The sequence below is a fragment of the Cervus canadensis genome, chromosome 2 (genome assembly GCF_019320065.1).
Source record: "Cervus canadensis isolate Bull #8, Minnesota chromosome 2, ASM1932006v1, whole genome shotgun sequence".
NCBI classification, from domain to species: Eukaryota; Metazoa; Chordata; class Mammalia; order Artiodactyla; family Cervidae; genus Cervus; species Cervus canadensis.
This window is the reverse complement of record NC_057387.1, coordinates 52,617,922-52,633,267: the sequence shown is the minus strand read 5'-3', so window position 1 is coordinate 52,633,267 and position 15,346 is coordinate 52,617,922.

Below are 15,346 nucleotides of genomic sequence, written 5' to 3'. Positions count from 1 at the left end.
ACAGTTACTCGGAGCAACATCTGTGCACTATCATACATGCTCACACTAATTTTCTAAAGATTGTTCCATTCATTATAGAGCATTGTTAGTTGCAGTGGCACAACCCTTATTTCCATGCATTTAGGGAATGAGGCAGAGAGTGGGTAAATGAGAGCCTAATCAATACCACTTTTCATTTTGCATCTAATGTGCTGCCTTTCCCTTTCCTTTCCTCATGCACAAATCCAAAAAAGATCCTGACGTTACAGTCATAAAATGTAATTCTTCTGCAGAAACACAGACAATAATGCTTTCTGTATTCAGGCGTATTGCATATTCTAATGGCATTTGGCTAAATTGAGTATGGATTTAACATCAAAGGCTTCATGAATTTTTCAAATGAGATATTAAAGTCAATATTTCAAGTGAAAGATATTTCAATTTAGTTGCATACACAACAATAAAAAACTTCTACAAGGTGGAGGTACTAGTGGCTGTAGCAGTATTAGTTCATTCAAGAAATTATTAGTTTATAAGAAAATCAAACACAAGGTTGTGATATGGCAACGACTCTGAATAAATTAGACTAACCGATATGTACTAGTGTACTTTATCTCTTGCAGGCTAAGCAGAACGCTTGCCACAGGCATGTTCAGGGCTCCTGGCTGATTTTTTCTAAACTCTGTTGATTAGCGTGAAGATTTGCATTGCCGTTTCATAAATCTCCTTATTTTCATTTGTACGCATGAGAGACTTAGAATATGTGAAAAAGAGCAGTTTTTCACCTTATATTTAAAGTGGATCTTACTTCAAGGTGTCAATCCCTGAAGTGGTTCTCCATGGAGACACTGAATGTCGCCTTCCGGGCAGGCTGGAGGATGCTCAGGTGTAGCAAGGGTGTGTAGGGCCGTGACTTGTTGACAGGCGTCTACACCATGGCAGGTCGCTGATACCTTTAAACAACACATGAGTGCTTGTATTTCTACAGCATCTTTCCACGGAAGAAGTCATAGCTCATCCACACATGTTATCTCATTCCCTTAACCAAATCTCCAGTGAAGAAGGGAATAGCATAGAATATTGTCATCCCCATTTCACAGATGGGCAAATGTAAGGCACAAAACATGAAAATGACTTGCTTTCCTGCTGACCCGTGGCTTTGGGGAGAATGCTTTAACAGAGAAGTCAGCATTAAAACCAGGACTGGGACTACATCTCCTGATTTCCAGACCAAAGTTCTAAATATCAAACCAACATCCATCGTCTTCAACTATGATGCCAGCTTAAATGTGCATTGTCTGCCTGGCTTTGCTATAGGCACATAGAAAGGCCTTAGTTTGCATTTTCTGCATAACAGTCCCCATCTTCCTTCTTCGTTTTGACTACTGCAAACTTACAGTGCCTTTTATTCAGTATTTTCAAGCTCTTCGTCAGTTTAATTATGGATTAACTCTCAACCTCAGATAAACACTCTATTCACAGATACTTTAGGTAATAAAAACTAAAGCAACTCACACACCCAGCATCCTAGAAGAAGTGACCATTCCTGGATGATGACAAGCAGCCCCAACCAGCTGACCTGGATGCAAAATGCCTTCCTGGAGTTCACAGCTAAGCAAGACACTGAACAATGCATATGCACTGAGCTCTGCTTCATGCCTGTTAACCCATCTGCTACCAGTACATTATTTAAACTAGCCTTATTTTCAGAATCCCTCATTTTATGGAGGTGTCTTAGAAGAGATGGCATTTTAAAGACCCAACAACCCTGAAAAGCATGAAGATTTCAATCTGTAATTTGAAGAATGACCGCCCATCTTTAGAAAAGGAAAAATCCTAACTCCATAAATACTCTGTAATGAGGAAAATAGGAAGATACACACACACCACTAATGCTTTTTTTTTTTAACAAAAGAAAAATATTAGAGCCATCTCTTCTTGATATTTCAGAGGGCATGGAGTCCTCTAGGAGACTGTTTTCCATTGGCCTAACACACACTGTACCCGCAAAATACTCACTTCACCTGTTTACTAAAGACTCACACGACAGGACTTATTTTGCAATTGGATTGCACACAGCTATTTTTCAATGTATCTATACCCACTCCGATAACAACAACAAAAAGCCTCCAGAACTGAAGATTGTTTCTTTGCTTCATTACATCTAAATGATCAGACTCATTTCAGTCTCAATTCTCAAACTTCCCTCCCTCCCTTTATTCTTCTTTTAAGGGACCCTATTATAGGGAGGAAAAACAAACGAGAACAAAGCTACAATTCAATGCTCATTGTAAGGCTTTCAGTTATAACAGTGCTCCTGGGCATGACTATTACATATTGGCTTCTTTGGAAAACTGTTGCTCTTTTGATGTTTATCATTTCTTTATTTAAACTGTAAAAGGGAACTTTGTGGAGAACTAGACTTGTCTCTAACCAAGGTCTGTATTAAAACTCAGCTCAGGCAGTGAATGAAAGTGGAGGTTGTGGACTCAAACTATTCCCTCATCAGCCCCTGCCCATATCGTAAAACCAGTGAGCTATTTGGCACAGGAGGAAAGAGATGGGAAAACTCAAGAACCGAAAGCCAGGCCGACCACGTACCTAAGAGCCACGAATATAAACACAGAAGGAAGTGTTAGCTTAGCTCTAGAAGGTGGCAAGGGGAACATCAGAGGTTTATGTGATATTCAGTGTTCATATTCCTAAAAGAAAGTGCACATTTTAAAATTTTCACTGCACATCTGTGCATTGCTATGTTTTTAAGGGCCTGCTAGGACTGGAATTACAGGAGATTTGAAGCCCACAACTGAGTAGCTCTGGCAAAGCTGCATGGGGGAGGAAGGCTACTGAAAATCATGGGGGGAAAGGCAGAACCTGTGCCAAAGAGGAACATTAAAAAGGGTTCTAGCCGAGGAAACTGTCAGCTTTATATATGGGAACTTGAAATGGAAAAATTGGTAGTGCCACTGAACCTGAGCAGCAGCTGTGAAATCAGAATTTACTCCCTAATCTGAATTAACTAATCAAAACCAGGTCACTCCTCCGCCTACCCGCCACTACCCACCGCATTGCCCCTGGGTTATTTTTCATGACCAATCGCCTTTTGCAGCAAAATAAATAAAGAGCAACAAAACCAGAAATACTAAAGGTCAAAGTTTCCCTGCAAGACCCAATGCACTTGAGATTTATCAATGGAGGAAAAAAACACAGATTTTCTACCTTTCATCTTTGCATCTTTGTGATACATACACTTAGCGAAAAAGAGCAAGGTGACGTGTGTGTCACCAATGTACACAAAGACAAACGAAGAAGGGATTTTAAATGATGACTTCTGAGATCTAAGCTCAAAAGAAAACTAAAAGGGAAAGACTGCATGGTGCCAAAGGATCACTGTGCTAATAATTTTTAAAAATTCAGTTTTGCAGCTAATTTCATACACAAGCACTTTTCGATCAAGCATAAACATTAAATAAAATGGTACTGGTAAATTATCCAAAGAAACACAGTAAACGGTGTACACTAGCCAAAGCACGATTTGAAGCTCTTATTAACTGGTGATTATCTTCACTGATCCACATTACCATTCCGTTGCAGATGTTACTGACATTAAGATGTATGATACAGAGGCTGGAGAAAAAGCCCATTTAAGACAGGTGAATACTTAATAGTAATTCAACATATGCAGCACAAAATGTCTTTCACAGGAGTTCAAGGATTTTTTTTTCTTTTTTCTCCTTGAAATTTTATGTGAATGTTTATAAATAAAATGAGAAATGAAACTCCATTTGGTAGCCATTTGACTTGCTCAAGTTTAATGGCCATTTAAAACTTTGCAATTTATCATTGTAGGCTTCTTTTTCATCTGGCTTTATTTTTATTTATTTTAAAATCTTCCTCTCTTCTGAATTTTCATCCAAGACCCATATTTTAAGTATGCTGGTAAAATTTATCTGCCTTAGAGCAGTTGTTTATCTTTTGGCTTTGGTAATTTCACATCTGATGTTGTTATAGTTAACTGACTGTCCACTGGATGTAGAACCTGTAAAACCTGTCTCCTTGCTGCTCACCTGCTCAGTATTATAGAAGGACCCATTGCCTTCATCCCATTTGTACCCTTACCCCTTACTATGTAGCACAGGGTAGAGAGAGAAATCGATCTATGCCATGCATTTCTTGGCACAACAGAACAGTCGGTGAATTACTAGGGATGCCCTTGTCAAGTTTTCTCTTTTATCGTTTAGGAAAGAGAGCCTAGACATTTCAGTAAGAAGTACAGAAGCCAGTCAACACACTCAAAAAACTAAGATCATGGCATCCTGTCCTATCACTTCATAGATGAGGAAATAGATAGGGAAAAAGTGGAAAAAGTGACAGACTTTATTTTTCCTGGGCTCCAAAATCACTGCAGATGGTGACTGCAGTCATGAAATTAAAAGACACTTGCTCCTTGGAAGAAAAACTATGACAAACCTAGATAGAATATTAAAAAGTAGAGACATCACTTTGCCAACAAAGGTCCCTATAGTCAAAGCTATGATTTCTCCAGTAGTCAGGTACAGATGCGAGTTGGAACATAAAGCAGGCTGAGCACTGAAGAATTGACCCTTGTGAACTGTGGTGCTGGAGAGTCCCTTGGGCTGCAAGGGAAGGAATCCTAAAGGAAATCCTAAGGGAAATCAATCCTGAATATTCACTGGAAAGACTGATGCTGAAGCTGAAGCTCCAATACCTGGGCCATCTGATGTGAAGATCTGATTCGTTGCAAAAGACCTGGCTGCTGGGAAGGATTGAAGGCAGGAGGAGAAGGGGATGACAGAGGGTGAGACGGTTGGATGGCATCATTGAGTCAATGGACATGAGTCTGAGCAAACTCTGGGAGATGGTGAAGGACAGGGAGGCCTGAGTGCTGCAGGCTTGTGCTGCAGTCCACTGGGTCGCAAAGAGTCAGACCAGACTGAGAGGCTGAACAACAACAACACAAGTGAAAAATTTCTAGTATGATTTGGGCCATCTAATCAATCTTCCGCTCACTGTCTTCATACAAATGCTAATTGATTACTGGTTTTATGCACAGGTTATATTCACACAAACCCTAAGGAGTTATACAACTGCAAAAGTAACAAAGATTTTTTTCAGCATATCTATCCTCCTTTCTGGATAGTTCTGATTTTAAATGTTAGATTGTCTCTGATAACCTATGTCATACTGCAGTTGGTCAGTCTCTTCCAAATCCAACCTAAATATTTTTCCCCAAAACCTAGCTCCTTCTCCATACCCTTTATTCTCTTTGAAAAATTCTTTTCAGTCTTGTATTTCACAAACTCCCCTAATCTTCCTCTCTGCAGACTTCGTTGAAAATAGAATATTAAAAGTCAATAACGGCAAACTATATGCCATAATTCAGCTGATAATTCTTTTTCAGCCATTTCCTCTACCTGAAGAAGTGAGTAATGGGAGACCCAACACATGCAACAGGGCCAGTGGGAAGTATATTTTGTCTGAGGAGGTTTTTTCCTAATTACACAACATAAGCATCTACTTATTCTGCATAAGCATAACTCTGATCCTATAAACATACACATATGTGTATTCATAGTTTTCCTTCCCATATTTGGAAATATATGTGTGTTGCCAGTTATTGTTGTATATAAACAGAAATTCTACTGTCTTTAGGGGAATCTATATTGTAAAATGTCTTGCACATTCAAACGTGGAGTTTCCAGTATTTTTCTTTATTTTATCAGACAAAATAGAGAGCAAAGATGACTTCTCTTCAGGTCAATGGAAATGTGTCCCAGGAATTCTGAGTTGCCTTGAGTCAGTGATTTTCATACTGCACTCAGGGAAGTCGTTAGCTTCCACTGAGGTTTCTAAGGAGAGAAGACTTGGGGAAGACAAGATGTGGAGGCTGAGTTTGAAGGAGATCCTGTCCTTCAAACTCCTTCCTTAGTCAAAGCAATGCTGCTTTTATTGACTTCTCATAAAAGAAGTGTGTGGAAGATTTTGCCTATGGACAGGTCTCCTCTACCCAAAGGCAGAGTGTTAGACTTATTCTAGGAGAATGGTACTGAGGAGAGGAAGACTGACTCCAGTGGCCCAAAGAGAAAGAAAACTCTATTGAACCATCTTTCTTCTGTCATTTTAATCTGCAGCAAACTTCCATATACTGGACAGTGATCCTGCCAGATTCTTTTCAAATACTAGGCCCAACTCAACTTTGTGTCTTCCTAGACCTCGTAGAAGTTCACCTAGACTCTGTACTCAAAGGCTTTCAGCAGACTTCATTCTTGAACTCCTTCTCAGAAACAGAAATGAATATATAAATAATATATGTTTATTTTACTTCCAAAAGGACAAATACTTGTGGGTAACATCTAATTTGTTTTTAATGTCAATAAACAAGATATAATATAAAACATCCTTGCAAAACTATCACTAAAAGATGGCCTTTATCCCAAACTATTAAATGTTATGCTGTCAAGTTCTACTTTTTTCTTAAGAGTCTGCACCATTAGGGTTAAATATGCATTTTACATTTGTGGCAAGAGAAAGCCATGATAGGCTATATAGGTTCCTTTCCTACTAGACAGCCTGTTAAGATAGGTGGTAGCATAAACATAGGAGAAGGCAATGGCACCCCACTCCAGTACTCTTGCCTGGAAAATCCCATGGACGGAGGAGCCTGGTAGGCTACAGTTCATGGGGTCGCGAAGAGTCGGACACAACTGAGCGACTTCACTTTCACTTTTCACTTTCATGCACTGGAGAAGGAAATGGCAACCCACTTCAGTATTCTTGCCTGGAGAATCCCAGGGACGGGAGCCTGGTGGGCTGCCATCTATGGGGTCACACAGAGTTGGACACGACTGATGTGACTTAGCAGCAGCAGCAGCATAAACATAGCTGGGATCAAGGGGACACAAGACACCAAACTTATGGTAAATACTTTCTAAAAGCAAGTGTTATCTCATACTGCATGGTCCATCATCATGGCAGTGTACCATTTGCCTTTCTCACTGGAGAGCTGTTCAACTAATTACCTCAAATTCTGAAAATGGGGATAAAAGAAACAATAAAAACATAAAATACTAGTAATGAGGATTAAACAATAATAATCAATGTGCTCTCACTTTGTCAGAATCTGAGAAATTTCCATTTTGCAAAGATTTCACACTGTCTACATCTCTGTAGAACTGATGGTATGTTCCAGTGCAAGTTAATTAGAGATCATATTTGACTGTTGATTCAGCCCTGTTTCAGAGCCCAGTGGCAGGAAAAGGCGCGCACACAAGTGTGGAGCTATCGAGCACCAGGGAGTCCTTCATTTAAACTGATATGCAATCTATTAAATCCCACATTTGAAATTGCATCAAAAGTACAGAAAGAAAACACTTCCAATGGGTTACCACCCTGTGCATGTTCAACAAAACGCTTCCTTTGGTTCTACATTTGAGAAGACCTGTTGTCCTTTTTCTTAACAAAGGAAGGCAAAGGTCTAGTGGAACATTAAGGACACGCGGTGCTTCCCTTGTGAGGGCAATTACATAGGACAGGAGGAGCTCTTTGTCATCAGGTTGCTGCATCACCACCACGGAATGCTCGTATGGAATAGTGTGGTGCTTAAAATACAGTAATTACTGCTACAGTGTGTGCACAGCAATGTAAGAGCCATATCCAGAGCCATACGTGGTACCGAGAGTCGAGAAAGAGCTGTAATTTTGGCTTTAAATATGTTTATGAGCATTTTGAATGGTTTAAGCTTGCTGTGCGGCATATGATTTTAATTTTCTTTATGGATATAGGGGGGCCATGAAATGCTGACTTTTGATATAATAATCTTTCAGGTTTCAGAGAAACTATAGGAGGCCAGTCAGTCCTCATGCCTGCCCTCTTAAATCTCAACTTATAAATTTCTCAGTTAGATGGAAGTTAAAAAAAAATTATACTGCACATTATATAGTAAGTCTTATAGCTCTGATTTAAATAAATCCTTTCAGTTGACTACTTAGGCTAGGGAAATCAAAGAAAACCTGTAAAATGGAGGTACATATCTTATTTACCAAATCCTGACTCCTTCCTTTGAAACATAAGAAATAGAGCATTCCAAAGGAAAATTCAATTTCCTTATTTACCATATACAAAACTCAAGGAATAGTCATTTTCATATTGAAACTCATATTTAAACACACTTCAAAGCAAGTGCTAAATTGGTCACTTCTTTGGAACTGCTAAAGCAGATTTGCTTACAATTAAAAAAAGAAAAACATTTGAATTGCCTCTAGTTATTGTAAGTTAATTGTGCCTACTTTGGTTTGTTTCATCTAAAAGAACACATCCCAGACCAGTTAGTAGTTGAAACATTAGTGATGGAGAAGAAATGGATCCAACAAAAAAAGATGAACTCAGTGAAAAAGGAATGATGTTATTTGTCCCAAATGATGTCTACTGTGAGAGCTTCACAAATACTCATTTAACTAAAACTAGAGAAAAGTAATAAAGGTAATACTTGATAGGCATTACCTTGATAGGTATATTGATAGGTATTACCAGCTATGGTGTGGGCTCAGGCAGGTAATTTCATCTGCTCTTTAAAAATATTTTACTGCATTATAATTTTTTCAGCAACATGTCTTATTTCTGTCATCAAGGTACAAAGTTACTTCTCAAATTAAAAAAAATACATTTGTCAATCAAATATCCCTACCAACTTCTGTTCACATCAAGAAAGTATAATAAATGACACGCTAAAAGCCTAGGAATATGTTGATGATTAAATCCCAAGTGGCCGATAGCCAATATGCTATGATTTTAAAAAGAAAAAAAAAACAGTTGTGATATATAGCCCATTACATGACAGGGGTAGCTAGGTTCTATACTTCCCGGATGGCAATGTGGTTAGGTTACAAGGCTAGATTAACCAAACTGCATTTTATTTTTCTCCTGGAACATAACTGGATTACATTTTCCAACCTTCCTTCCAACAAGTTGGAGTCACAGGATTGAGTTCTGGCCAGTAAAATATGCCAATAAAATATGGCAAATTTAGTCTTTCTCACTCTTTCTCATTTTCCATACACTGAAGGAAATGACAGAGCCATATGACCGAGTGTCACCTGTCCTGAATGACTGCATGAGCCAAGACATGAGTCCCAAATGAGCCACCTGTATTGAAAGACTGCAAGGAGCCAAGATATGAGTAAGAAATCTGCTTTTATTATGTAAAATCCCTGAGATTTTGACTAATGCAAGCAGGGACATTGTTGTATCTCCCACATATCAGAAATTTCAGTTTTTTCAAAGAACCCTCAGAGAAGTAGTGAGTACATTCGTTCGAAAGTCTGTATTTTGAACTTACTCCAGGCATCATGGACACAACTAAGCAACTTTCACTTCACTTTCAGGCACCACATGGAGCTGAAAGATATAGGCTCTTCTCTCAGTCGTGTCCAACTCCTTGCAACCCCATGGACTATACAGTCCATGGAATTCTCCAGGCCAGAATACTGGAGTGGGTAGTCATTCCCTTCTCCAGGGTATCTTCCCAACCCAGGATCGAACCCAGGTCTCCCGAATTGCAGGCAGATTCTTTATTGTCTGAGCCACCAGGGAAGCCCAGGAATACTGAAGTGGGTAGCCTATCACTTCTCCAGTGGATCTTCCTGACCCAGGAATCAAAGCGGGGTCTCCTTCATTGAATGCAGATTCTTTACCAGCTGAGCTACCAGGGAAACCAGGGGTGGGGGGCAAGCCGGAAATGTTTGTGGGATTACAAAAAATAGTGCCTGATACATTGTACAGGGTGCTAAGTGTGAATGTACAAAAGGTTTCTAACACAGTCTGGAAGGTTATTGAAGACTCCACAATGGTGGTTATAATTCAAATGAAAAGGTTAGTGGGGTGGACCACAAGAAAAAATGAAGCTATGTACCGTGGTAGAAGGGCCTCAACATGTACTTGGCTCTGTGCCATGCTGAAGGTCTAATCATTGAAGGAATTCAGAGTCTAGTGGAATTATAACACATCAGAGACATGCCATAGGTTCCATAAGATCAGCTTCATCACAGAAATATGTATTATGCTACATACAAACATATAAATTCTCTCTAGAAAAAAAAAAAAGTACATTCACACACACAAAAAAATCCAAATGAAGGTCATACAGATTTTCCTGAATGTGGTAAATCTGACCAATTCCCTCAATGGGATGAAGATGAGGCAGCTTTGTTAGTCTTCAGTTCTAGAATAAACATCTTTAAGTCCTACCTATATGACATTCAATATTTTTATGCTTTTTAAGAATATTACTAGAATCATTTCTATGCTTTTAAAATTCAGACTAATATTTGTATATAATTATATATAGATATTGGGCTTCCCAGGTGGCTCAGTGGGTAAAATAACTGCCTGCATTGCTGGAGATGCAGGAGACATAGGTTCAATTCCTGGTTCAGGAAGATCCCCTGGAAGAGGAAATAGCAACTGACTCCAATATTCTTGTCTGGGAAATCTCATGGATAGAAGAGCCTAACTGGCTTATTGCTTGATGGCAGAAAGCAAAACTTGCTAGTATGTTCTATAAAGACAGCTTAAAACAAAAAGATAACATGGGGACTTCCCTGGCAGTCCAGTGGTTAAGATTCCATGCTTCCATTGCAGGGAGTGAGGGTTCTATCCCTGGTCAGGGAACTAAGATCCCACATACTGCACTGCGCAGTCAAAAATTCAAAACAAAACCAAACAAAGATAACAATGTAGCATAGTATAGCATCACAAGCAAAAATAGATTGCTAACCAGCATGGTCAGAATATATTTTTTAACCAAGCCAGTCATTGGTTAAATGAATGCATCTATGAGATTCCCAGCATCACTACAGAGTGTAAATCCAGAATTAGCATTTAAAGGACAGCAATCTGGAAAGATGTAGAGGTGGCAGTCACACACATACACACACACAGATAGGAATGCAGCCAGGAATGCAGATACAAGAAAAAAGAAAGGATTAAAACCCAACAACAAACATGATAATATCTCTCAAAATGAGTCATTAAACCAAAAAATCACAAAGCTCATTAGGAGACACAGTGGGAAAAAAGATAGCTAACAAAATATTCAGAATAATAACATTCTAAAGAAATCAATTATATAGAGCATGTATTTTGAGGATGCTTAGTGAGATAAATGAAGAAATAGATTTGCTTAAAAATAATTGTTATTTTTAAAAGAGATATAAAAGAAAAATGGATATGAAAAAGAATCAGTTAGAAGTCTTGGAAGGAAAAAAAATTACAGAAAAAAAATCAATAGTATGGTAAAGTCTGGACTGAGAAATAGTTGAAGAAACAATTAGAAAATTGGAACACTAAACGGAAAAATTTTACCCAGATTGAAGCATATAGAGAAAAAAGGGTTTTTTTTTATTATCAAATATTAGATACAAGACATAAACAATAGACGACAAGATCTAATTTATGTCTACTAAATGCTGCATAAACTGGAAATAAAATGGAAATATTATAAAAAAGTATTACTTGAAAAATTAATAACTATGAATTCTGTGAAAACTAAAGAAGACATGAATACTTACATTTGAGTATTTTTCTGGGTATTGAGCAAGATAAATAAATGTAAATCTAGCCAAACAACATCTTATCAAACCTGTAGGGCATTGAACATTTGAAGATATTAAAGAAAAATGAAACTTAGTAGGGAAAAAAACTGAGATTGTCATGATAATTATACTGAGGTTAAACTTGTCAGTAGTAAATAAATGTTAGAAAAGAATGAACAAATATTTTAAGAGTCCTCAGGGAAAATTTCTATCGATTTATCACTTTTTACTCACTTAAGCTATTGTTCAGGAAGAAAAGGAAAATGGAAGCACTTTCAGATATGCAAAAACAAAAGGAACTTACCACTCACATTCTTTCCCTAAAAGATCTTTAAAGAATATCTTTAATACATCAGGAATTTGCCAAATTAACACAGAAGTTTCAGAGATCAATGAACAATGGTGAGACCAGAAACTGATAAAATATGTGAATAAATGTAATCAATGATTGTCTTTAAAGCAATATTTGCATGTTCACACATTGTTTTTTTTTTTAAAGCAAGTTAAAAACTGCCATAAATAATAACTATTGTGTGTGTGTTGGGGAGAGGGAGAGAATTGGTTGCTAAAAACTTGATCAATCCAAAGTTAATTTAAAAAAAAAGGAAAGCACAAACAGAAATCCAAAATAGGATCATAGAAATAGGCCCAAATATAACAGCATTCTCAATAAATAAAAATGAAAAAGAGAGAATACCAGAACAGACTGAAAAAACAATAGCACTGTATGGCTTATTAGACATATCTAAAACAAAATCACACAGAATGGTTAAAATAAACAAACTGGAAAATATCAGAAAAATATATATTAATGCAGAAGAAAGGCATGGGAATTAAGAAAATATGGTGAAACCAAAAATCAAAATAAGCTGGTCTTCCTATACATTTTTTAATCATAAGCATCTATGACAATGTGTTACCATTTGATCAAGCTGATTTTTTTAAAAAAATTTCATTGCTCCCTAGAGCTTTCTGTATAGTGTAATGTTTTCTAATAAAAATATTGTTTAAAAAATTATATTGGATTCAGGGAACCAGGAGTTTTACAATAAATTCTCAGTTATGTCACTAATTTTGGCACCTCTGTAGCCTTGAGGTAATATACCTAGAAAATGAGAATTTCGAATTTTCAGTGGTTCATGCATCTCCTGTATCAATATCATTGTCACATATTAAAACTTACCTCCTGGATCGGGAGGAGGGGCCTGGATCTTCAGATGGGGCCAAAGTATATACAGAGTAGGCATGTCTATCTTTAAAAGCCCACTCTGCACCTGCATGAAGGACATCTGGATCTGGAAACTATTAGTAAACTATCTCTCATTTCAAAGGAAACTTTGCTTATGATTTGTCATAATCTCAGAAGCAAACTATTAACAATCTCTACTCTTCCTTTTATTTGGAAAATATGCAAAAACTAAAACAAGTTAAAGGCTAAAGACATGAGATTTATATATATTAGCAAAAAAAAAGCAGAGCAAAATAATTATCTTGTTAAGTAAGTAATACTTTAAAAGCTTTCTATTACCTACCTCAGAGGTTCTTAACCCAGAGTTGATAGGAGTTCAGAGGGTCTATAGAACCCCTAAAATATGCATGTATGTATGTGTGCATTTTCAGGAGAACAAGGTCATCACTTTTCATTTAGTTACAAAGGTTTGTAATGCTAAATAGACTAGAAACCACTTATTTAAGAAAATGATTGTAAGAAACTAAAAATACTAGAAAGAAACTTCTCCAATCCCTGTAGCATTTCAGTGTGATGTTAGGAGTTATGATTAGATGTTGCTTTGTGTGTAGGATTGAGGTCAGCACTAATTCATCAGGAAGCAGTGACTAAGGATCCAGAAGAGGTCATTTACAATGACATGCCCTGATACACTGAAATGCCATCAATGGAAGAGGGGATCCTTTAAGCTGGCACTGGGTAGAAAAGGATGGTTCTAGTCCTACCTAGGTTCTAGTCCTACCTGGGTTCTAGTCCTACCTAGCCCCACAGTGAGGAGTGTACCTGGGCAAGTCTCTCCTCATCAAAATGTGAAGGTAGTGGCAGCAGGTTACTTAAAAATTACTTCTTTTTTGAGATTCCATAATTCTACCAGAAACAATGTTCTTTCCTCCAAAACAGAAGATAAGCCAACAACACACCCCCAAGTACAGATCTAAATGCAGTCCAAAAAATCCAATGAAGGATCAAAGATAGAAAAATTCAATTTTAGAAACAAATATATTAATGTTATTAATCCAATAACTTGAACATTAATTCCATGAAAAATTAGCACAACACACAGTACCTCTGAGCAAATAATTAAGCTTCAGAAAGCAGACAAAGGCCATTAGGATGACTAAAAGTAAGGGATGTGCTTTTCCTTTCAAGGTGTTCTCATTTCTCTTGAAAGTTCAAAATTAACAGATCAGATAAGCTTGGGCAAGCTTCAATTCACTGGCAGTCAGCCAAACCACCGTTCATCCTAGGAGTCCTACAGTCAAAGCACAATCATAAGAGTTTATGACCACTACATCCTTTGAGTTGTGACTGCATTAGTCTTTAACTGACCCAAACTATTAGTATTTGTTATTCCTAAAAATCTATCTAGTTAATCCTCTGGTTTCCAAACTGCGTGCCAAGCCACCAAGGAATAACTGCAGCAAATTCACAGGGCACAGGGATATTTTAAAATTTCAAGGGAACACATCCATATTTCTCAGACCTCCTTTGAACTACTAGCATCGTTTCAACTTAAGCCTTGCTACATTCCTTTCAATGACATAGAATATTTGCAAAGTTGGGTTAGGTTTTTGATGATTACTATGTAAAACATAAGCATAAACTAAGTGACACACAAAACTCATGGTGGAATAAGAAATGGGGGAGACGATATCCAACCTGGTTCCAGAGTTTAAAAAGTTGTAAGGTATCCAACAGGTACACATATTTCATTAATAAGTAATTGTGGTTATTTAAGAATAAAATAAAAATATGATTCTGGGTTTCAATTTCTGTGCATTACTTTTTTTTCAAGTGTTATGTTAGTGTGTTAGTCGCTCAGTCATGTACGACTCTGCAACCCCATGAACTGTAGCTCGCCAGGCTCCTTTGTCCGTGGAATTCTCCAGGCAAGAATACTGGAGTGGATTGCCATTCCCTTCTCCAAGGGATCTTTTCAGAGATCAAACCCAGGTCTCCTTCATGGCAGGCAGATTTTTTATCATCTAAACCACCAGGGAAGCTCCAAGTATTATGTTGGGACATAAATACTAAGCTATTTGGACTTAGCTACTTCATGAACAGAAAAATCACCAAGATACCAAGAGTTGTGAGAAAGTTTGGGAAGCACCTTCAAGAGTAGTCCAAAGATTAGATGGAAAACAAGTTTTACGTTTGAAGTTGTAGGACATGTATTTTCTCTTGGATTAAGCAGTATAATAACAGGGGAGGAAAAGGATGGCAAAGAGAAGAATAAGGAGGAAGAGGAGCAATAGAAGAACAAGAAGAGGAAATAAGGTGGTAATATTAATAATTGGAGAAGGGAATGGCAATCCACTCCAGTATTCTTGCCTGGAAAATCCCATGGACAGAGGAGCCTGGTGGGCTACTGCCCATAGGGTTGCAAAGAGTCAGACATGACTGAGGGAATAACACATTAATAATAATAGTATTAACTGAGTACTTATTACATGACAGGCATTGTGCTAAGCATTTTATCTAACTTAATTTCTTTCACTCTTATGACTGTTTGCCCAGCCTGTGTGCTCTC